Genomic DNA, 23,871 nt, shown 5'->3' on the forward strand with positions numbered 1-23,871 from the left:
CCACCGTGCGGGGCTGCGACCTGATGCCCTCTGCCCCCGCTGTTCCCACTCCCAGGCTGATTTCTATCATATGGTGTGGCTTTGTCCTGCGATACAGGGGTACTGGGAGTCAGTAGCGGGAGAGCTCTCGGAGGTCTTGGGCTGGGAGGTTCCCATTGACCCCACTCATGTTCCCCTGGGTATCACGGAGGGGCTGGACGGCACCAGGGCTGAGAAGCTCTTCCTAAATACAGCACTAGCAGTAGCTAAGAGGGACATTGCAGCTCACTGGCTGAAGAATACCGCACCTACGTTGGAGTGCTGGCACAGGGGAGTAGACTGGTGTGCCACGCAGGAACAGCCTCTTTATGTGGCCAGGGGCTGTCCTAGGAAGTTTCGCCGTATCTGGGGCAAGTGGGTCGGAATCATAGAAGACTGACTTGGACTGATATGATCTCTAGTTGGAAGTGGACTTATTGATATTGGCTGTTGGTGCATCAAATTTTCCGTATCATTGTGATGGGCTTGAATCCTGGTCTTGTTTTCCAAAGTGTACTTCCACGTGGTGCTGTGTTCTTGGTTGCAATCAAAAGGCAATAAAATTGGTTATCAAAAACAACGCATAGCGCAATGGTGATAATTATTCCAGCGATAGCAGTGTTTTTCATGGAACATCGCTGGTTTTCCAGTGATGTTCCATGGAAAACGGCGATATCCTTGATGATAGGGTCTGTGGTCTTAGCCACACAATCCACCCCCCATGTTAGGCATGCCTTAGTCAGGAATTTAACAGACGTTAAATTCCTGCGTTTAGGCATATTTAACGCAATTTCAAATATCGCTACCCCTAGTTGATAATATCGCGAAGCTGCCTTCGCGATATTATCCCATGTCTTTGCATCTCATTATCGAGGCGTGTGAAAAACGGGCGCTAAGTCAAGAAATCACGCGCTAGTGTGTCCTTGATGATAATGCAATAAAATTATCACCTCTTTTCGGCCAAAAACGGACGCTAAAGCGGCGATAATTTTATCGCGGCCCCTTGATAATATGCCCCTTGGAGCTGGAAAACCACATCTCCCCATGCCTATAAACAATGAATATGACCTTGTGTAATGGTACTGGTACTCACATAAAGCGCTCCAACACCATCAGGTCAAGTTCATGCTATATTAAAAAACTGCAGAAAAATGCACACAAGTAAAAATAAAGCCTTAACTTAAAGAGACACAAATAGATACCCATTCACTGGCTGATTTGTACAAAGCAAAACAAGAATACTGGTATGAATCGCAGCTTCCCCGCTTAAATTGTGTGATCTTAGGCAAATATTTTATTTCACCAGAAATGTCTTTTTCTTCATTATCCTGAATTAGAGCACTTTCAAATATGTGAGTTCAAGGACTCGGCTCATGTACCGGCTCTTAGAGCCCAGCCAGACCATTGTCTCATTTCTGGCTCGGCTCTCCTTGTTAATTTGTTGGCTCGCCCACCTGTAGTTACAGCTCTGCTAAGAACATGGGTTGGTGTTCAGTTCGGTTTTGTAAACCATCGCCTGTGGGATTCTCACAAACAAGTGCCAGTTTGGCTGCATGCAGGCAGCTATTTCCCCTCTTGCACTGTATGTGGTGTCAGTCTGACATCAGTGTCCCCCATGAATATGAAAGATGCGCACCCTTGCACATTACATCCATTATAAAAAAGGCTAGAGCGCAGACTTTCAGACCATGATATGGCCAAGATGTTACTGCAGCATGTATTCATACTTTGTTTTGTAATTCGAGAGAACTTGGACAAATGCTTTATTCTGAAAATACAGATGAAAAGGAGCTCAATGTCCATTCAGATCTGGGGCGATTCTGTAATAAACCTGCCTTTTCCGTTTGTGAAAGTTTTAACTCTACAGTGCCCATTTGCATATTTTCTAGATGCAAATCTATGCACATCACATGAAGCGAAATACTGGTTTCCTTTTCATTTTGTGGGTTTGCAGTGGGAGGGATGGCTGGTGGTACTAGTGTTTGTTAGGTATATTCTTTGGCTTTTGGTATAGTATTAGCAGTGGTGGCTCCCTCGCTAAGGCGGAGGATGCGTCACTGCCCTGCCTTTAGCAGTGAAAAAAAATGGTAATAACTTGCGTTAATATAATTTTATTTGTTCCTGCTGCGGCGTCTCGGCGGGGCGGGGTGGATCTGCTCTGCTCTCAGAGCAGGGGGAGAGTGGTGGGCACTATGTAACTGCGCATGAATGTTTCACCGGCCCTCTTGGGCCGGTCAAACATTCATGGGCACTTTGCATGTTCTCCATGCATACTGCATTACAGCCTGCGTGGAGAATATGCCCAGGCCCCCATTCGCTGGCTGAGCACCTGACCATGGCGCTCAGACCAATCACAATGCTGCATTGCATCGTTGTGATTGGCTATGGGGAGCTTGGGAGCACAGGTGCTTCCTGCTTCCTGTTCCCACAGAAGAAGCCACGAAAAGGACAGGGAAGAAGTGGCGGCGGCCTGCCGGGTGGTCGGCCGGCCGGCCGGCAGGTAAGTGATTTAAACAAAAATGTTTTAACCCTCCTCCCTTTTTTCCTCTCGCCCCGCCCCACTGCTGCTTCCTGGGAGCAGCCGTCACTGAGTATTAGGGGGTCACTGTGAAAGTCATTATTTTTAGAGAGGCGGTCTCGAGGCATATTAAGCTGGACTGCACACATTTTAGAAAGGGGCTGCTGATTACTTATGTTTCCTGAGCACTTCAGTTTGGGTGGATGGGTGAGACTGCAGTTCTGTTGCTCAGGTGAGGGAGCCTCTGGGCAGGTGCTTTCCTTTGTGTGTGTCTGATTGCTACTACAAGAATGCTACTTGGCAGTCAGATGCCACATCTTCCGCTTCATTGTGCTTCTGTTGTGGGTGCTCCAGGTTAGATGTGAGCCTGGTGCTGATTACTGGGGTGAAAGAAGAGGAGCATCTCAAGCATAAACATTTAGAATACAACATTCCTGTTTTGATGGTGTCCTACCTGTGGGTGGTGGTGGTGTGTGAGCATATTTGGGTTCTCATGCAAACAGTGGTACTGTAACAAATGCAAATAATATTGCTTCCTTGTACAGTTTTGCATGCCATCTCATAAACCCTGCACAATGTTCCTAAAAACCCTAGATGAAAAGCGACCTTGACTTAAAACATCTAAATGTCGACACACCTCTCTTCTATCCTCTGCATGCATCCTTTCTCACACCGCGGCCTACTGTAAGCCACATGTATGTTTTGTGTTAACCTCTATTATGCATCTGTGGAGATTAGCCACACCTTATTTTTAAGCTCACAACCTCCACTTTAATAGTCATACCCCTGCATTCTAACAATACCTAATTTCCGTAGCTTACCTGTTAAACAGTCAACCAATGCATGAATTCACAGACTTTACTCCCTCACTAGAGCACACCTAACTCCTATTAATTTACTCTACCACATACAAACTGAAGTAAAACCGTGGTATGCTTTCCTTAAGAGTGCAGGACTAATCCCAACAACCAAAAATAGCCAAAATCCTACAAACTCTGCAATCCAGAGAAGTGCGGCTCAGCATAAAGCACTGCAACTCCTCTTATGGGGTAGTGAGGGCTATATCAATGCAATTACAATACAAATACAATATATAACTCACACTAATAGTAATACCATAGCACTCAGCGGCTGGGCAGTCTACTATGGCTCATACAGGCTGCATATTAATTCAATTTTACAGCTTGACACTCTTACATTCACATAAGACAAAACTGCTAAGGGGCATGTCCATCATCCAGTACTGAACCAGTCCACAACAAATAAACCACCCATCACCAATTGAACAGGCATGGAATAACTGAAGAGATCTGCCACATGCTACTGGGCAAAGGAGAATTATAATTAAGTTCACCACTGCAGGTCCTTTCTGGACTTTTGATAACAGATACAGCTATGTTGACTTATGGTGCATTTGCACAACTGCTAACTATGGACTAACTCATTTGTTGTCAATATGCCCTGGTCTAAAGTCTAGATTTGTTGCTATTTTCACTTGATGCATTGCACTATGGTATTTTATTAATAGATAAGCAGATTTGAAGTTCTGAGCCATTAGCCCAGTTCTAAAGTTTTTAATTGTTAAGGTTTTAATTAACTGATCAATAAATTCAATCAATCAACCACTGCAGGTCCAACTAGCTACACACTATGGGCCTGATTCACAAAGGTAAAGTTAGATGAATGTCTAACTTTACGACTTTCGGTATTCACAAAGAGCATTTACTATCGCAAATACCCTTTGTGAATACCGAAAGTCATAAAGTTTAACTTTTGGTATTCATGAAGGGGATTTACGAGTAATAGCAAAAGTCGTAAAGCTAAACTTTCGTCTCAGTTTACCTTTGTGAATCGGCACTATGACTGCTTCTTTACATCACACACGACAATCAGATATGGGATGATATTAACTAAGTCCATCCCGGCAGATCTCTCCATTATTTCTCTCTTTAAGCTGTGCCTCCTAAGGACCATTAACTTTAAATGAAATATCTCAGAATGGACAACCCATTGCAGTAAGGAGTTAAGTAAACTATAAACATAACAAATTCCATAAAGGGATTCTCAGAGATGCTCAAAGCTGCCAGCTTACTGAAAACCATAAACTCCTTCATCCATCACACTGCTAAGTGATGCATCTCATAACACGACACCTACACCTTGGTGGTCCTTATGCACGACAAGGAAACAGTTCCCACACAGTATCAAAACAAAGACAACACCCTTCCAACCATTCACCCTACAAGGTGTAGTCTGCTTACCAGATAGGCAAGCGCTTCAGTGCCACACATAGGGGTAGTAAGCTCTAGGTAAATATTGAAATGCAACACAGAGGTAGGCCGTGGGCATGGGGCAGTAGTTAGCCAGCGCCAGCCCAGCAGGCTCTTTATTAGCTCAAGTTGAACATCTCACTGTGCAATTTAGCTTTTTCTTAATTTTTTACTTTGTGAAAAACAATGGTTGTTTTTACAACTGTTGGATAAAACAAACTGTTCATGCTCTGACATAACTGGAGACCAATTTCTTACGATGGAAGCCATAAAGATATGTCTCTGTTTTCAAAACAACATAAATTAGGTCAAAGGATTTAAGGGTGTATTGCAATTATTATTGAACTCATTTGACTTTCCTGGAACTGTTACATCATACAGGGATACTGGATGGCAATATCACAAACTTTGCTTTGAATGGACCCCAGAGTCTGCAGGGATACAACTATCAGCAAATATGGTATTTATAAATAAATAAAAGATGTGAATCATAAATAAATTATATCCTTAAAGCTATTATGAAGGCCACCTCAAAATACAGAGAGGCACGGGTCATTTTAGTTTTTGAGGTTCCTATCTATAATTTGAGTTTTATGAAATTGCAGAAAATGATCAAGTACCTGCAGAATAAACATGATTGCAATTCAGATTCCAATCAAAGGCTTCTCTGGGAGGTATGTATAGGGGTTACTCAGGCTCAGGAGTTAATACCACACTCTCCCCTAGCAGTGCAATCAGACCAGTGTCCAGCCCACTGCTTCTCTTTGTTGAACAGACAAGTGATTTATTACACAGAAAACACAAAATTACATGACACAATCATAAATGCACAAAAATCTGGTTCACGGGTGTGAGTGCATGCATTTACATGCATTTTGCACAGAGCACTTCACAACAAGGGCCTGTGTTGTTACAGCCTTTAGCCTCACCCTGTACCCCTGGTAGCTTACTCAGATCGTCCTCTGCTTACCATCTAACTGTCCAAAGATTCTAAGATCAAGATGGGGAGGCCGTTCAGTCACCTACTTGGCCCCCAAACTTTGGAACTCTTTACCAATTGAATTATGCCGAGTGGACTGAGATCTTCCTTTTAGAAAGACTTTAAAAATGTGGTTGTTCATGAGTTAGCCCCCTCTCATTCCATCACAGTGTGGCTAGTGATGTGTTGGGTCCAGTGCTAGGAAGCCCCTGGGTAGCTATACGCTTTATAAATCTTACACAATAGAATACAATAGAGTGTGTGCTCTAGGGACCTCTGCCAACTAGTCCTCCACCTGACCTTCAGGGGTCCCCTGTCTCTAGAATCCCTCCTCAGGTTCAATATTCTAGGCAGATCGGTGGATTCAGCTTGTATTCCCCCTCCTTTGATCTGGTCCTATCACACAGTCTCTCAGGCCTAGGCCCAAACACACTCTCACCAAGTTAATAGTAACTGTGCCTGGCCTCATTCAGCCCTCCAGCCACATCAGGGTCTCACCGGCAGCAGGAGCCTCTAGACGGCACACATCAGTCTTCTCAAGGCCCATGTAGACTTCTGTTGTGGGCCCTCTTCCAGGTGGTGGGCTGAGAACAGGGCTCACTCCGGCACTCTGGTGATTGCTTGATTCTCAGCATGGATCACTCCAGTATTCCTGTGAGTACTTGCAGGTTCTTCATGAAGTCAACAACCACACATCTGTAGATGATGATTTTTTTGGTGCAGCGGATGCCAAGGAGCTATCTCCAGCAGAGAGTGCTCTGGGTGACGACCTCAATTCTTCACTAGGTGCCCCAAGGGCACTTCTCAGGCCACAAAATCTTTAGGACTGGTTCCGACCTAACGGCTTGCTTGGGATTGCCATAGTCGCGCAGTCCACTTGTGGGGTACAGAGATCCCCATCATATGCTTAGCTGGCATCAGTATGGCCTACTGCATGGGCACACCACTCCAGGTGCCTGGCGTCTACAAAGGGGATAAATGACGAAGATTGCATTTCCCGATCTGACAGTAACAGAAGTCGTTCGGTACACTTGCTTGGTGAGTCTCTGTCAGATGCACTCTATGCCAGGGTCAATTACACCAATGATCTGCTCCGCATGCAGGGTTGATGCCTCTTTTCCTTGCTCACAGATAGAATATCTTGGTACCAAGGACAGTCCGGTAGTTTCTTCTACAGCTCAGACTTCAGGAGATGTTTCCTCATCTCTGGGAAGTTCGCTGTCAGTGGGACACCAACGTTGGCTGCAGACCACAACAACGAACAGCGATGGATCTTGAGCTCCCATTTTTATACCAGTTTCGCAATGGAAGATGCGCATTCCCTGACTGCTTCCTTGGAACCAGTTTGGGTCAGTTCCTCTTTCATGTGTCCTGGCCAGGCCACACACCAGCCCTGCCTCTTTCTGCAAGGATGCTCTGCTAGCAGAACAGTCTCCTGCAGGTGGAGTACCCACCACAGGAATACAACGAGGTGAGAGCAGGCTGCACCTAGCTATTTACAAGCTCTCCCCACAGAGATCTGACAGATAGATGAGATGCTACATGGGGCCCTACAAAGGGCTCATTTCCCCTAACAACAGATACTGCAGGCCTCACCCTGTACCCCATGCCATCTATCTACTGGCAACTGCAGTCAGAAGGTCTGATTTATAGTTTGAGGGACAGGATATTCAGCCACAAACATGACAAGTATCCTGTCTGCCTTATCACAAGTTCATAATACCCGAAGTCACATGTAATAAGGTGGATGGCATATACGTCACATTTGTGACAGATTAACCTGTCTTCCAAATTCCAAATCGGGCCCAGAGTCATTTACGGACCAATATATCAGGAAGTGCGGTTTCTCTTATAAGGAAAGCCTGTATTCTCTTTCCTCACCACAGCATTTGGTGGGCCTCCTCCCATCTAGGAGATGCCAGCAATTCGCATATGCTGTCTGGAAAAAGCATCCTCTCCTCCATCTTGTACTGCGATCTAGGATGTGGTCTTCCAAAAAGAACCTGCAGGCTGGTATCACTCGTACACGGCTCACTATAACCACTAGCTCAAGTACAATGCAAAGGATGTTGCGTTTAGGGTTCTAGGTTCATCGTGAGCCGCGGAACTTTAGGCGAATGGGCCTCGTGTCACTAATTCACAAAACATGGTACGATGCCACCACAGCACTACACACACAAAACCCATGACAGGGACAGTAGTGCCGTGTCATTATGAGGTTTCACATGATGCGCAGCTCTTAGTTCAGGGCTATGTCCAGAACCTATCATTGTCTAAGACCCATCCTAGGTCATTGTTTGCACACATGATTAGTGTGGCATGACCAAAGATTTACAGGATCAGAGATGTGCAGTTCAGGCATGCAGGGCACAAGACACAACTGTATATCATGCAGGGCCATAAGGAAAAGCACAACTTTTAGTCAACTATTACTTGCATGCCAGAATCAGGAGGAAAACTAGGTCAGCAGCCACCACACAACTGGTTTTCAGGCTCCTCTAGAGTTGTCCTGGGCGACTCAGGCAGCATTGGGCTATACTGCTAGACTTGCCAGATCAGGGAAGTGATAGAGGCTCATGTGCTGACTTGCAAGCTAAGGATGCAAGTTGACTGCTACTGAGCAATCTGACTTGGTCCTCCTTTGCTGTTTGAAGCCTTCTGGTGTTCTTAAATGTTGCCAAGTATGTCCTTCTGTTACCCTATAATTTTTAAGGTTGATATTTATCAGAGTCTGCCACTCCAGTGTGACTGGGATAACATACTCCAAGGCAGACATAACTTTTTATATTACAAGTCACATTGAAATGTCATGACATTCACTGGTCAGAGGCAGTAGTTGGTGTGCCTTGATGTGAGCATGGTACTCAAAGTGGTACCAATGGGCCTCCTCTTAATGGCAGGGCAAATGGCTGTTACTCTCCAGTCAGTCTCTTCTCACCATGATGCCTATGCTGTCTGAAGACATCTGCAAATAACTGTGGAATCCAGTACCCTATGCCGGAGCTTGAAGACAGCAGCTACCATGCTACCAAGCAGTATCCACATCCTCTTGAGGCCAGGTAAGTAGCAATATCAATATGAAGCATATTCTGTCTGAAGACATCTGTTAGTGATCGCAGAAGTCAGTACCCTATACAGAGGCAAGAAGAGAGGAGCTACCACGCTGCTACGCAGTATAGGCCTCTCTGATGGCCAGGCAAGCAACTGCTGCTCTCCAGTTAGTCTCTTCTCACCATAAAACATATGCTGTATGAAGAAATCTGCCAGTGAACACAGAAGCCAGTACCCTATGTAGGGGCAAGAAGACAGCAGATACTACGCTGCTAAGCAGTATCGGCCATCTCCTGATTGCCAGGCAAATAATAGATGGTCCACGCAGTCAGTCTCTGCTACCCTTGAAGCATATGCTACCTGAAGTTATCCTCTAGAGACCGCAGAAGCCAGGATCCTCTGCAGGGGCCTGACAACAGTATCTACCACGCTGCCAAGCAGTATTGGCCTCCTCTTGATGGCCAGACAAGCAACAGTTGCTCTCCTTGAGACTTACGCCACCGGAAGATATCTGCCAGTGCTCTCTAAAGCCAGGACCCTATGCAAGGTCTTGATGGTAGCAGCTGCCAAGCAACATTGGCCTTCTTCTGATGGCTAGGTAACAACAGCTATTTCCAAGTCATTCTCTTCTCACCTTGAGCTATATGCCTCCTGAATATATCCGCCACTGATCGCAGAAGTCAGTAACTTATGCAGTGGCACAAAGACATCAGCTACCACGCTGCCAAGCAGTACCCACCTCCTCATTATGGCCAGGCAAGTGACTGCTGATCTCCAGTCAGTCTCTTCTCACCTTAAAGCATATGCTGTCTGAAGACCTCTGCTAGTGATTGCTGAAGCCAGTACTCTATGCAGAGTCAAGGAAACAGCAGCAACCACACTGCCAAGCAGTTTCAACCTTCTCTTGATATTCAGGCAAGCAGTTGCTCTTCCGTCAGTCTCTGCTGCCCTTGAAGCATATACCTCCTGAAGATATCTGCTAGTGATAGCAGAAGCCATGACCCCATGCACTGGCAGGAAGACATCAGCTGCCATGCTGCCATGTAGTATCGGCCTCCTCCAGATTGCAAGACAAGCAACAGTTGCTCTGTAGTCAGTCTTTTCTCAACTTGAAGCATTTGCTGTTTGAAGACATCAGCCATTGATCGCAGGAGCCTGTAACCTTTGCAGGAGCAAGAATATAGCAGCTTCCATGCTGCCCAGCAGTATTGTACTTCTATTGAAGGCTAGGCACGGAACAATTGCTCTCCAGTCAGTCTCTTCTCATCTTGAAGTCAAGGGCGGCTCCTCCATTGGAGCAGAGGAACATCGTCCCACTTAATAGCCCCCCAAAGCCCCAGAGATGAAAAGTAAAATGGTAATTTATTACCATTTTATTTTTCATGCCCCGTCCCAAACAGAGCATCAGGACTGGGTGGTGCCGCTGCTGAGTGACAGCAGCAGGGAGGAGGGTGGGCTGACTGTGCACTGTTTAAAGCGTGCATGTCTTTTTGGCCGACCAACTTGCCACAGCCAGCCACACATGCACTTTTTAAACAGCTCTAACCCAGCTGTCTTGGGAGCAAGCATATTATTGATCAACACAAGTAATGTACCAGTGAGGAGCATTTCTGCTGTAGAAGAAATTAATGCTAGTAAACCTGGAAACGTTCAATGGCTCCACAGCTGGGGAACTATATGTATACCATGTCATGGAAAGAAAGGTTGCTAGGAGAGATTTCGCCTGCAATAAATAGCAATGTAATCTACTTTCCAAAACTGAGATGTAATTCCATGGTATTCTTACTTTCTAAAACAAATGACATTGTGAACTTGTGTTGCACATTATAGGCCAAGAAACCTTTCCATGTTATAAGTTATTTGAAATGAAATGAAAAGTATAGCTTATATAGCGCAACTGCCACTCCTAACGGAGTCTCCTGGCTCTGTAGATAACTAAAGTCAGCTGTATCAGTTTAAGAGCTAAATCAGGGCCAGACAGCAGGCATCTGCTTTTCCAAAGATCCAAGTCTTTACAGCCTTTCTAAACTGCTCTTCCTGTTCTGTTGCTCTAATTTCCTTTGGCATGCAATTCCAGGCCGGGGAACAGCCATTTCAATGCAGTTTTTACCACGCATACCATTACATCGCATGCGCTTTTACAACGCATGCGATGTAATGGCTATCCACGTCGTTGTGAGGAAACTGAGGCTGTTTCCTCACAACGACGTGGACCTCTGACGACGCAGGAACCTGGAGCAGAGACGGCGACGATGGACCCACGAGGAAAGAGGTAAGGCTGATTGTGCTTAGGGTGGGGGTAGTGGTTTAGGGTAGGGTAGTGTAGTGTAGTGTAGGGGTGGGAGTAGTGTGGGTAGTGTAGTAGTGTTTTAGGGTTTAGGGTAGTGTAGGGGTGGGAGTAGTGTGGGTAGTGTTGTAGTGTTTTAGGATAGTGTAAGGGTGGGAGTAGTGTGGGTGGTGTTGTAGTGTTTTAGGGTTTAGGGTAGTGTAGGGGTGGGAGTAGTGTGGGTAGTGTTGTAGTGTTTTAGGGTTTAGGGTAGTGTAGGGGTGGGAGTAGTGTGGGTAGTGTTGTAGTGTAGGGGTGGGAGTAGTGTGGTTAGTGTTGTAGTGTAGTATTGGTTTAGGGTAGTGTAGGGGTGGGAGTAGTGTGGGTAGTGTAGTAGTGTTTTAGGGTTAGGGGCAGTGTAGGGGTGGGAGTAGTGTGTTGTGTAGGGGTAGGGTTGTCACTTACCTTGCATACTTTTACCACAAGTATAGCTTTACCACGCATGCCTTTGCGTTGTAATGGCATGCGTGGTAAAGGCATACTCGTGGTAAAAGTATGCGATGTAATGACATGCGATGTCATTGACATCGCGTAGTAATACCCGCGTTGTAATGGCACGCGTGGTATTAGTATGCGTTGTATCGTCATACATCCAAAGCCCCCAATACCGTTGCCGATTTCCCTCCTTTGGTTGTCAATTTGAAGCCAGGCATTTTAAGCAAATTTGCAGAGCTAGATCTAAGTGTCCTCGCTGTGATATATGGTTTGAATCTTGTAGAGAGGTATGCAGGACCCAGCTGGCGAAATGCTCTGAACGTTGTCAACAGTAATTTAAACAAAATTCTTTTATGAATCAGGAGCCAGTGAAGGGTCTTCAGGGCGGCAGAGGCAGAAGCTCTACGAGGAAGCCCTAGGACCAATCTGGCTGCTGCATGCTGTACTACTTGTAGTCTCCTCAGGGTAGCTTTATTAATCCCTGCCAGGAGGCTATTACAGTAGTCCAGCCGTGATAATATAAGAGCCACAGCCACTGTTTTCCTAGCAGCAAGCGGGATCAGGTTAAATAATTGTTTCAGTTTTGATGAGGCCAAAACAAGTCCCTGTTACCTTTAGGACATGAGGTTTAAAAGAGAGGGAAGAGTCAAACCATACTCCCAGATTTTTTGCAACCTCCACCATTGATGGCGGGGCTGCAGTATCATATGGCCACCATATGGTTGGTTGGAAAGAGTTGTTTTTTCCAATCGGAAGGATTTCCGTCTTATTGGTATTACATCAGAGATGGTTATTTTTCATCCATTTGATGACTGCCGTAAAACAAGCTTTAACATTGTCTTCGGCTTTCGTGGATTTCTCTTCCAGTGACAGAATCAGCTGGGTATCATCAGCATAAGATGTAATTTCGATCCCAAAAGTCGAAATCAACGAGATGAGTGGGGCTATATATATATTAAATAGAAGTGGACTAAGAGAAGCCCCCTGTGGGACACCCGTAGTAACGGTATGTTCCGACAATAGAAAGGATCCCAAAGAAACAACCTGCTTTTTATTTGACAGGAAAGATGTAATCCATGCCAATGCAGAGTCAGAAATGCCACAAGATCTCAGTCTGGCTAGCAGAATATTATGCGAGATGGTATCAAATGCGGCAGACAGATCCAAAAGGATCAAGACTGCCTCCCGGCCGTTGTCCGTTATGAATTTCAGGGTGTCCGATATCTCGAGTAACGCTGATTCTGTCGAATGTTTTGGGCGGAATCCAGATTGGCGGTGATGGAAGATCAGAGTGGACTCCGAAAAACTAGAGAGTTCTTTATAAACTATTCTCTCTGTGATCTTACCTAAAATTGGTAACAGGGATATAGGCCTATAATTGGATAGATTAGATGAGTCTACATTCTGTTTTTTCTTAATTTGATAAATATAGTGGCTGATTTCAACTTGGCCAGCGTATTTTCATTGTTGTACACTATTTGATAGGTTCAGTAGCATTATTTTCAATAGGATTTGAATAAAGTGCATGTGTTTATAGAGTACTTCTTTTGAATCTGTAGCGATTTTCCTGTCTCTCAGTGTGGTGTAAGTAACAAGAAGTGAGATGCATCACTTCCTGGGATAGCACTAAGCCAAAGGTCATGCAATGTCACTTTTTTTGATTTCATGATGTTCAAGGGTCATGTGATGACACGTCCTGTGATGTCATCAGGTCAAACGCCTTGCAGTGTTACTTCCTATGGCATCATCTGGGGTGGGTCAAAGGGCAGGTGATGTCGCTTCCTGTGATGTCACCAAGTCAAAGTTCTTGTGACCTCACTTCCTGTGACATCATCACAGAGTCAAAGGGCATGTTATGTAGCTTCCGCAGCCCCGGCATTTTGATGAATCGACATCCATGGCTCACTCCTATACAAAGAAACAAATACTTCAGCTCTCGTAGTATGACCAACACAAATATTTCTTGTGTCATGCTGCTCAGGAGGAGTGAAGTTAAATACTTCTTGTATTAACAAAGCTAGATAAATACTTATAGAATGATAATTTTATCTCCCATTCCAACCCGTAACAAGCATTTGCAATGCAATAGGTCTCGCATTATAAAAGTTTGAGCTATTGGCATTGCTAATAATAATGCAACACCAACAGCTCAAACATTTAGTAATGCCAGACCTATTGCAACCCGCCCCGCTTAAAACCCTGTGCAAAGTGTGTGTGCGCGAGAGAGAAAGAGAGAGAATGAGATAGTGATTGTTCCTGTCTAAATGTATTTGTATAATATGGGTGTGTGTGTATGTGTTTTAGCTGTGTGAGCTGTATGTGCGTGGAGTGTGTGCGTCTTTTTGAGTGTGATTAAATGTTATTGCGTCCCTTTGCGACTGTCTGTGTTCATGTATGAATGCGTGTGGTGGAGAGGGAGGGACGGGCAGTTTCCAAGTTTTTGGTGACAGTGTGTAGATGCACTTATCATTTGTATCTGTCACTGTCTATTTGTGGGTGTGTGTTTCAAAGAGAGTGCGGTTTCTGCGTGAGAGCTGGGCGTGAGACTGTGTGTGAACATGCGTGTATGAATGAGAAATGCTTGTAAGGATGTGGTACAAAAAGAGACAGCCTGTGTGCGGATGTGCACCCTGAGTGAACGTGCATGCTTTGTGTGAGGTTGCGCAGAGTGCGTGCCCCGCACGGGCCTGAGGCTCGTGCCGACGAGTCCACTTACAGGTGCGCGAGCCCCGCTTTCCTGACGGCTGAGGAGATGGCTTTGACAGCCTTGCAGAGGGAGTTGACCGGCTGGGTCATCTCTCCCGTCCCCTTGGCCTTGCTGCCCTCCTGCATCACGAAGCGGGTCAGAGTCATGACATCGGTATCGAAGGGGGCCTGGTCCAACATGGCTGCGGCTCGGTGGGGCTGTCAGAGAGAGCTGCTAGGTGACGAGCACTGCCGGAGCCCCACGCGCCCTGCACCTCTTTTAAAAGCAGCTCCACATCCGGGCCGGGGAGGAGACCTGGGAGGGCGAGGCTGCCCGCGCATGCGCGGTACCTGGAACTTTTCGCCTGCATTCTAACTCGAGTCAGCATGGCGGCGCGTGGCGTGCGGCTCATGCCCAGTGGCGGCACGTGTGGACTTGAAAAGCTGCCGTACTTAAATGAGTGCTACGCGGCTCGTGCGGCCCAGGGAGGGGGGCCGCCAAAGCGCCCAAGGCAGAATTTTGTTTTAAAAAGCAGTTGAGGAAGTGCGGTGGGAGCCCACCCCGCCTTCGTGAATGCCGCATGGTGCGGCCAAAGCAAGATTTCGGGCGGAGCTCCGCTTGTTGCTGCAGGGACCGGCTGAAGACGCGAGACCAGCCGAGGAGCAGTGCAGAGTCCCCACAAGAGCCGGTAAGTGGGGTGAGGCAGGCTGTAAGTGGGAGATGTGCACGTGTATGGTGCGAGTAGGAGCTGTGAGAACGCCGCGACCCGTACACGTGCACATCTCCTGTCTGTTAAAGCTTTGGCACAGACAGTTGACGTGCACGCGTATGGCTTGAGGCGTTATTACAACTCCTGCTCGCAACATACGCGTGCACATCTCCAGTCCAGGCCTTGCCGTATGCGTGCACAGGTCCTGTCCCACTTCCGAGCCAAGTCGGTAACAATAGATCTCGCCGATAGCGAACAGCGCTTTGCGCTGCATCGCTAGGCGAGACCTAATACAAACTGTGAGGAGGATGACAGTGACTCGGAATCATAAAGCTTACTGGTCTGCGCATTACTTCCTCATCAGTCTTCCTTCTCATGAAGTAAGTGTGTAACAAATCTAGATAAATTGGCCTCAGATAGAAAAAAAGAGTTTGGACCATTTAAACTACTGCAACACCTAGTGGCATTATTTGTTAACAAGGCAATGAAGTGGTGGCACATGGGGTGCAGCAAGGTCACTCTCTGAATATGGGACATGTGATTGCTGGCCTCCAGCTGTCCATCAAATTCTGGAACACCCTTCGGTTCTCCTTGATGGGGAAGATTGCCTCAATCAAGATGGTGGTGCTCCCCCGGTGCCTCTATGTACTACAGAGCACCATGTATGAGATACTCCGGAGCGTATTTTGGGAGCTGGATAAGCTCTTAACAGAACTGCTTTGGGCAGGGAGACAATGCAGGGTGGGACTCGCCAGGCCTCGTTGAAACTGGAAGGGGATGGGGGGTATGGAGGTACCGGATCGGGAGTTGTACTACCTTACTTCGCACTTACCTCATGCCATACATTGGTTAAATGAGGAACCCAATTGGGGGACGAACTTGCTGGCTGGCTGCGTGGGAGGGAAGGATCTTGGCTCCTATTGCTAAGAGGCAAGGATGTGCCTGGAGCTATGACACATTTCCTAAGAATGGTGTGCAGATTGTGAAAGCGGACAGTCCACAGGGTGATCTGCAGGGCACCTTATGTGCTGGAGCTAGAGATAGGGAAAATCTGGCCCTTTGCACAGATTGCACGATCCGTTTCCGTAGCTCGCTTTTGGGAGGGGGGCTGTGTTACCTTAGGGGACTTGTCCCTTCAGGCCAGTTTGCAACTCTCCAGGAGGTCACAGAAACCTTTAATCTAGGTACGGCCAATTCTTTTAATATGCCAAAATTGAGCCACCGGTGCCGGAAATATGGCCAGGGTTCCCAGATGCCTCCAACCTCACCCTAACGTGTTCTTCGTTGCTGGCGCTGACTGTGGTAGGAGATTCATTGCTTATATATACGGAGCGCTACGGGCAGATAGACTTCAACCCCAACTAAACGGTGAGGAAGGGGCGTGGCTAAGCCATGGATCGAGATGGTCGCACGGAGCTGAAGCACCGCCGTAACAGTGTGGCCTTTTCCCTGACTCTAATGCAGCCCAAAACGTCGTAGCAGCCCGTGACAGGAGGCGGAGACATCCTGGCATCAGTTGTGGCAGTCAGTTGAGCCTATAATGTGGCGAAACGGGCGAGCTGAACATCGCGTTCTGCCGGAGCAGAGTGCAAAATGGCGGCGAGGCAGATGCATCCGGGAACAAGATCGGAGGCAGACTGAGGATACGAGTCTAAGCCCGGGCAGGGGCGGTGCAGTGAGTGGCGGTGTGCGCTCCAGAGTGCCCGGGGAATACACAGCAGCCTAACGAGCGTCCCGTTGTCCGGGTGGTCTGTTTGGCCTCCCGCGCGGTGTAAGCTACGTGCCCCCATAGACGCGAGAGCCGGTGTGTGAAGGGAAGGGGCATGTGCACGCATCATAGTGCAGGCCTCGACCGCGGCCTTGAGTACTTCAGCTGGGCCAGTGCTCTTGGGGGAGCGTCCATCGCTGTGTGCCGCCGCCTGGGTGCGGTCCGTGCCGCCAACCCCTCCCTCCCCCGACCTGAAAACACCAGTTAACCACCTGCATGACCCCCCCCCCCCGTCTGGAAAACACAACAGGAGTAATACGCAGCTGGCGCTGTCCAGCCACAGCACCGCCCCAGGCGAATATGCGTTACCTGCCCGCAATGTGATCAACCTGATGCAACCTCATTCCATCACTGCGCAGTTATGCTTACCCTGACCATAACTGGGCTGACTGTTGCATCTATACTTCCCTGCACACTCCTCTAGACGCAGTCCAGACCTGCATACCGGCCGTTCGCCTGCACAGTGCCGGACTAAGCTGCCTGTGGACAAGAATCGACTATTGGCTGACATCCCCAGAGATTTCTCATTGGTTTCATGGGCTCCAGACGCTTCCCAGAACTTACTATGACCACTCCCCCGTTCTATTGTCATTGAGGGTCCCGCGTTCTGAAGGTTTCGAAAAACAGTGGCTTTTCCCCAGCCGTGCATTGGATGATGAGGTATTCAGGCAGGACCTCCGGGAGGCGATCGAAGACTACTTCATCATAAATACTGGGTCAGTGGATTCCGAGCTAATGTTATGGAAGGGCTTTAAATCATACATGAGAGGGGTGTGCATGTCCAAGAGCTCCGGAGTGCTGCGGGACCTGTGTGGCACTCTTGCCTGATTGGAAAAAGAGATTGGATCCCTGGACACTGGGCAACTTTCGGCTGCCGAACCAGGACTAGACAAAAAGTGAGCAGCTCTGCTCTTGGAGTATAGAGACACTGCTGAGAGGGAAATCCTTTTTATGGGGAAATATCATAATGCCAAGGTTTACGGGGAAGGGGACCGCCCTGGGCGAGTATTGGCGCAAATGATCCAACCTCCCTACACTAAAGCATACATTACCGAACTACGCTCAGCGGCCTGACACCTATTCAAGGACCCATTGGATATCCATCGAGAATTCCTTTCTTATTTTAAAACATTGTACACCACTAAATTGGGGCATAATTGATCAGACCAGGAGACGTACCTGTCAAAGGTCGCATTGGTATACCTTGAGAAATTCATGCAAGACTTCTTAGCGGTGCCTATCACAGAGGAAAGCATTGATGAGGCCATTTTGGCCCTAAATTCTTCCACTGCCCCTGGTCTTGACGGTTTCAGGGGCGAATTTTACAAGGCTTACAAAGACCTATTGATTCCTCGCCTCTTGGGGGTATATGCCGAAGCACTTGAGAGACAGGTTCTTCCACCTACTCACCGTGAAGCTGTTAGAATACTACTCCCCAAACCCGGAAAAGACCCCCTACTGTGTGGCTCATATCGACCCCTATCGCTCCTAAACCTCGATTACAACATCCTTGCCAAGGCTCTTGCATGGTGTCTCTCCCTCCTAATGGAATTTATCATCTCTCCGGCTCAGTCGGGTTTTGTCCCTCATCGCTCCACGGCCTTCAACCTTCGCACTTTATTCAATACTCTACATAGAATAAATCCGGACATTCCCGCAGCAGCGATCCTTCTAAACACTGAAAAAGTTTTTGACTCCCTTGAATGGCCCTTTTTTCTGTCCATAATGCAGCCTATGGGGATGCCACAGGGATGCATTGCCACAACAGCGCTGTTATACAGTCAACCTACTGCTAGGCTCCGGATCAATGGTACCTTATCGGAGCCCTTTCCCCTATCACGTGGCACGAGGCAGGGCTGCCCGTTGTCGCCTTTGTTATTTATATTAGCAATGGACCCCTTGATAAGACATTTCCAGGAGAAACACCTACACAGGGGTTTACAATTCACCACAGGCCCACTACTGGTTTCATTACACGCAGATGTAAACCTGGATACTCTTATCCAGGAAATACTCAGTTTTGGTACCTTTTCTTGTCTGGGAATAAATTGGCGTAAATCAGTGATTTTTCCCCTCACGGCAAGCACAGCCCGATGGGACTTAGAGTTCCCGTTGGAATGGTGCTCAGACTCAGTGAAATACTTGAGGGTCCATATACATCTTGAGACGGATCAGATTATTCGTCGTAATTATGGGATGGCAATTTCCAAACTAGAGGCGCAAATAGACACATGGCTTAAGCTCCCACTCTCCATGGCGGGGCGGGTGGCCCTCATCAAGATGATTGTGCTTCCGAAATTTTTATATCTATTTCAGAACATCCCAATCCCACTCATGAACAGGTTTTTTAGCACTCTTCGCTCCCACTTAATTAAACTGGTATGGGGCAACAGGAGTCCCAGAGTACGATGGCAGATCATGACGCTCCCCTGCAATAGAGGAGGGCATGGAGTCCCTGATTTGCAACTGTATTATTTGGCTGCGCAATGCAGCTTCGCACAGGCGTGGTACCATCCGGATGCCAGGATCCCCTTCCTGCTTCCGGAATCAGATTTTGTTTTGCCAAACACTTTAGCAACCGTACTGCCCCTGGGAATCCCTAAGGACCCCAAAGACATTCAGCCAGTTTCCACTACCAGCTGGGCGTGGCCTAAGCTGGGGCGTATTACGAATTCCCAGTCGATGTACTCCTCTGCCCTTCCATTCCCTAATGCCAAATGGTTACCTATAACGGGCGAAAAGCAGGTGCAAAAGACTTGGTGGGTGATTTCTATCTGGCAGGCCACATTTTTGATCCAGATGATGAGTCCTTATTTCCAAACATTACATTCATGAATAGGTTCGTCTTGGCGAGACTACGTTCAGCACTGCGGGCTAAGCTCCCGGATTATCCGCTTAAACCTATATCTTTCCCCCCACTCACAATGGTGATAGGTAGTAGCAAAGGGGTCCATCTTATATCCCAGCTCTGCAAAACATGTGCCGACCTCATCCCAGTCAACGATGATAAGGTACGCAGCGCCTGGGAGGCAGATTTGGGTAACTCAATAACTGATGAGCAATGGATGGCTTGCTGTGCGGTGACAAAAACTGTATCCCTCAACAGTCGTCATAAACTGATCCATTTTAAGTTCCTACACAGGATTTACGTCACCCCAGCTAGAGCACATAGGATAGATCCCACTAGATCACACCATTGCCAGAGGTGCAACTCCCCGCAAGCAGACTTAGCGCACCTTGCCTGGACATGCCCAAGCATACACACTTTTTGGGTAGAAGTGCACAAGACAATAAGCAGCATGATACAGGTGCCAATGGACCCCCTACCAGAGATTGCCCTCTTAGGATACATCATCCAGTTTCCCCTTACAGTTCGCAGATTTGCTGCCATCTGTTTGCTGTTGGCTAAAAGAGAAATCGCCATACACTGGGGCGGCAAACAGACACCTATGATAAAAGGCTGGCTCCCTAGCTTAGCATCCTGCTCTATGAAAAGTGAACTGTATGCCAGCACAATCCCTCCATCTTCCAGACCTAAAGACATCTGGGGCCCCTTCAGAACCTTCCAATCTGCACAACAACAAGATCCCCCTACTCAACAGGAACAGGGTATAGTCCCAACAGGAGTGGGTTAGAATGGATCAGGTTATGCATCAATAACAAAGCATATACGATTCCAGGTTTATAGAGCTAGGGTCTCATTCTATGTTGATGTATATCATTGGGAGGATTGTCATTGATGTATTGATGGACACGAGAAGTGGCGGGACGCTCGAGATGGGTCATGAAAGTACTATATATATCGTATATCACATTTCAACGTGCCAACTGTGCTTAGGAGAAAGATATGTCTATTATACCTTGTAAGCGTACTTGTGATGACATTTGACTGAACTCAGTGCTTTGCTTTGTCTTTACTAAAATGCTAAATAAAGTTTTTTTTTTAAACTAAATGGTGAGGAAAGATGGCAGCCAGTCTGCGAGTTCCAAATGATGACCGCATAATGGACTAGGATACACGGTGTGGTAAGGATCTTCTGTACTAACACGCACTTTAAGCTTACTCAATATAATGTGATTTAGATTTTAGATTTACAAATTTTGCGCAGTTAATAAAATCCATTGCAATGGAAATGCCCCCAATACATCTTTACATCATCAAGGCAGGACGGAGCAGACCATCACATTTAAAACACAATATTCAGACAAGGTAATCTAAAAAGATAGCCATAATCCCAGGTAAAAACATCAGAATCGAAGATAAAATAACATTCTGACTCAGTGAAGTGGAGAAAATATAATGTGGTGCACATCACTTAACTCTCACCAAAGCACCTACACATGCCATTTATCCCACTAGGAACCCAAGTTGCACCCATTGTGGATATATGGAGGCAGATTTTTCCATGTCCTGTGGAGCTGCCCCTGGATTCTTTATTACTGAGACACTTACATGGAGCTATGGTGTGGACGATACCCAGAGAAATGAAACACAGCTTACTGGGACTGATTCCAGCTAGGAAAAAAATAGAACCGTTCTAGGGAATGTATACTCCTTGGACTGACTCTAGCCAATAGGCATATAGCCATTTGGTGGTTGGGCCCGACCACCCCCCTCCCCCCGCGCCCCGCCCCCCTGAATGCAGACAGGCTGCGTGACATGACCGAATGGGCTGGGGTGGAGGCAGCACACATGAAAAAGGTAAAAAAAAAATGTTTTAAAAAGTGATGGGAGGTAGCACTGCATCTCCAAAAGAAGAAGAAATAACTTTCCCCATTCAAAGTCCCTTGTAGGAAATTAATGCACTGGGTGAAGCCTACGTGGCTGCTTCACACATGTCTTTGAAAGATGCTTATTTTAAGGCAGGCCATGGAAACATGTGATGAAACTTCCTCGAATCTGAGAAGGAAGAGGATTTCCTGCACCAGAATAGGAAAGGGAACTAACCTCTTCCAGCAAGCCCAAAGTTTACAAAAAGAGCATCTGTCTGTCTGAAAGAAGCTGTTCTGTCTAAATAAACGGTCAATACTCTGTGTAAATCCAGGGAGTGGCACAGTCTCTCCTGGTATGAAGAAGAACTAGGAAGAAAACAGGGAGAACTAAATCCTGAGAACTGTGAAAAGAAGGAGATACATTGGATAGAGAAATGTGAAACCTGGCTTGAGATCCATATTATCCCCAAATAATCTTAGGAAAGGTTCATGAGAAAGCAGAGACCTGATCCCTCCCAATCTCCTCCCTGAAATGATGTCTACAAGAAAAAACACCTCGTACATGAGGAAATTATGAGAAACAGATTACAAAGGCTCAAAAGGAGTCTCTCTCAAGGAGTTAAGGACTAAATGAAGATCTCAAGCTGGTACTGGGGTGTGATAAACAGGTCTCTTGAATGCAAAACTCCTTGATAGGCATTCGGCCAGGATGTGAAAAGAACTCTGGTAAGGACCCCTGTGTAACTAATTTTCAAACAAATACATGAGCTCCTCCGCAGGGGGATAATGGATGACTGTGGAATATTTCACTCTTATCATTGATGACTGTGGAATATGTCACTGTTTATCCCCCTGAGACGCCTACCCAATGCTAGACTTGAGTAAAGGAGGCCCCTGGGGAAAGGAGATGGGAAGAGATACAGTGGTCAGTTGTTCACTGAAGTACTAGACAAGGGTTGGCCTCCATCCAGGTGGTTCTCAGCACGCTGGGCCCCAGTTCGAAGATGTTCTCTGCTAGCTCAGCCTGCCCTGGCAGTCACCTCTAGAAACAAAAGCATATTCACAAGATGAAGCTACATCCATTTATGCACTTGTTCAAGACACACGGACCTTCAGTTCCTCCTCAGGAACCACAACACAACAGTTACGTCAATTGGAATACATCATGAGGAAAGAAATCAACCAACGTCTCCATGCTACTACACTTATTGAGTACCATAAAGTGAAACGAATTCCCAGAGGCCTACGAATAGCTTTAAGACCTATGCTCTTCAAGTTCAATAAGGCATTCATGTCTCGGTGGTATGCAATTTTGAATAAATGCTCTCTGGATTTGATACTACTCATAGTTGAAGAGATTTCATCTATACTTCAAGAATTAGATCAAGACATCAACAAACTTAAGGATGAAGTATCAAATAAAATGGAACAGGAGGATTGGAATAAAGTACTTGAAGACATCAACATAAGATTAGATACACATGCTAAAGAAGTCCATGAGCGAAAAATCAGGAAATTTAAAAGGGACACAATCGATTATAAACTCGATGAGGTCTACTCATGGGCCGAGGTTTATGCTCAAAAACGCCCTTTCAAAAAAACCGGAACCTCTTCATCTGAAGAAAGCGTAGCTAATGAACAAGATCTACTTCTGCATAGACCAACGGTTGGTTCTAGATCTCAACCACAGGAACAAACAGAAGAAATGGCTACTGCATCTACTAGCAAATCCTCTTCTTCTTTTTTAGCCGAGGGCCATTCCTCAAAATCCCCTCCAGACAAAATCAATACACCAAGCGAAGACATACCCGCAGGGGAAAAACCCAAAAAAACAAGCACCGAAACAGGAAGACCACAGAGGACAGTGAAGAAAACAACTTAGTAGTGAATATATCTCACAAACAACTCAACACAGAACAACTTAAAGTTTTGAACAAAGGAATATCGTTTGTGCCTACTTACACATCACATGGTTTGGAAACTGAAATTTCACTCTTTAAGTTCATGCGTAAATTGAGATTAAAATGGGTTTTTTTCAATAAATCGTAGCACAAATGAGGAATCTCCAACCGTAGAACAATTCAGACCCAAGAGTAAGTTCATGGCTCCTATGTCACATAAAACCTTGGACACCTTTGAGATTTTGGTTAAAAAGGATCTGGAATCCATCACATATAAAAGATCTCAGCACAATAATCTTTCTATCAAAGAATCTCGCATTTTGAATGCTTTACGCCAAGATACCTCGATCACATTTCAACCTGCTGACAAAGGAGGAGCCCTGGTTGTCCTAGATACCACTTTCTACACAGACAATGTAAATGAACATCTGAAGGATGGGTACACGTACATTTCATTGGATCAAGACCCAACAAAGGAATTTCAAAAAATTCTTAAT

The sequence above is a fragment of the Triturus cristatus genome, chromosome 5_1 (assembly GCF_964204655.1).
Source record: "Triturus cristatus chromosome 5_1, aTriCri1.1, whole genome shotgun sequence".
NCBI classification, from domain to species: Eukaryota; Metazoa; Chordata; class Amphibia; order Caudata; family Salamandridae; genus Triturus; species Triturus cristatus.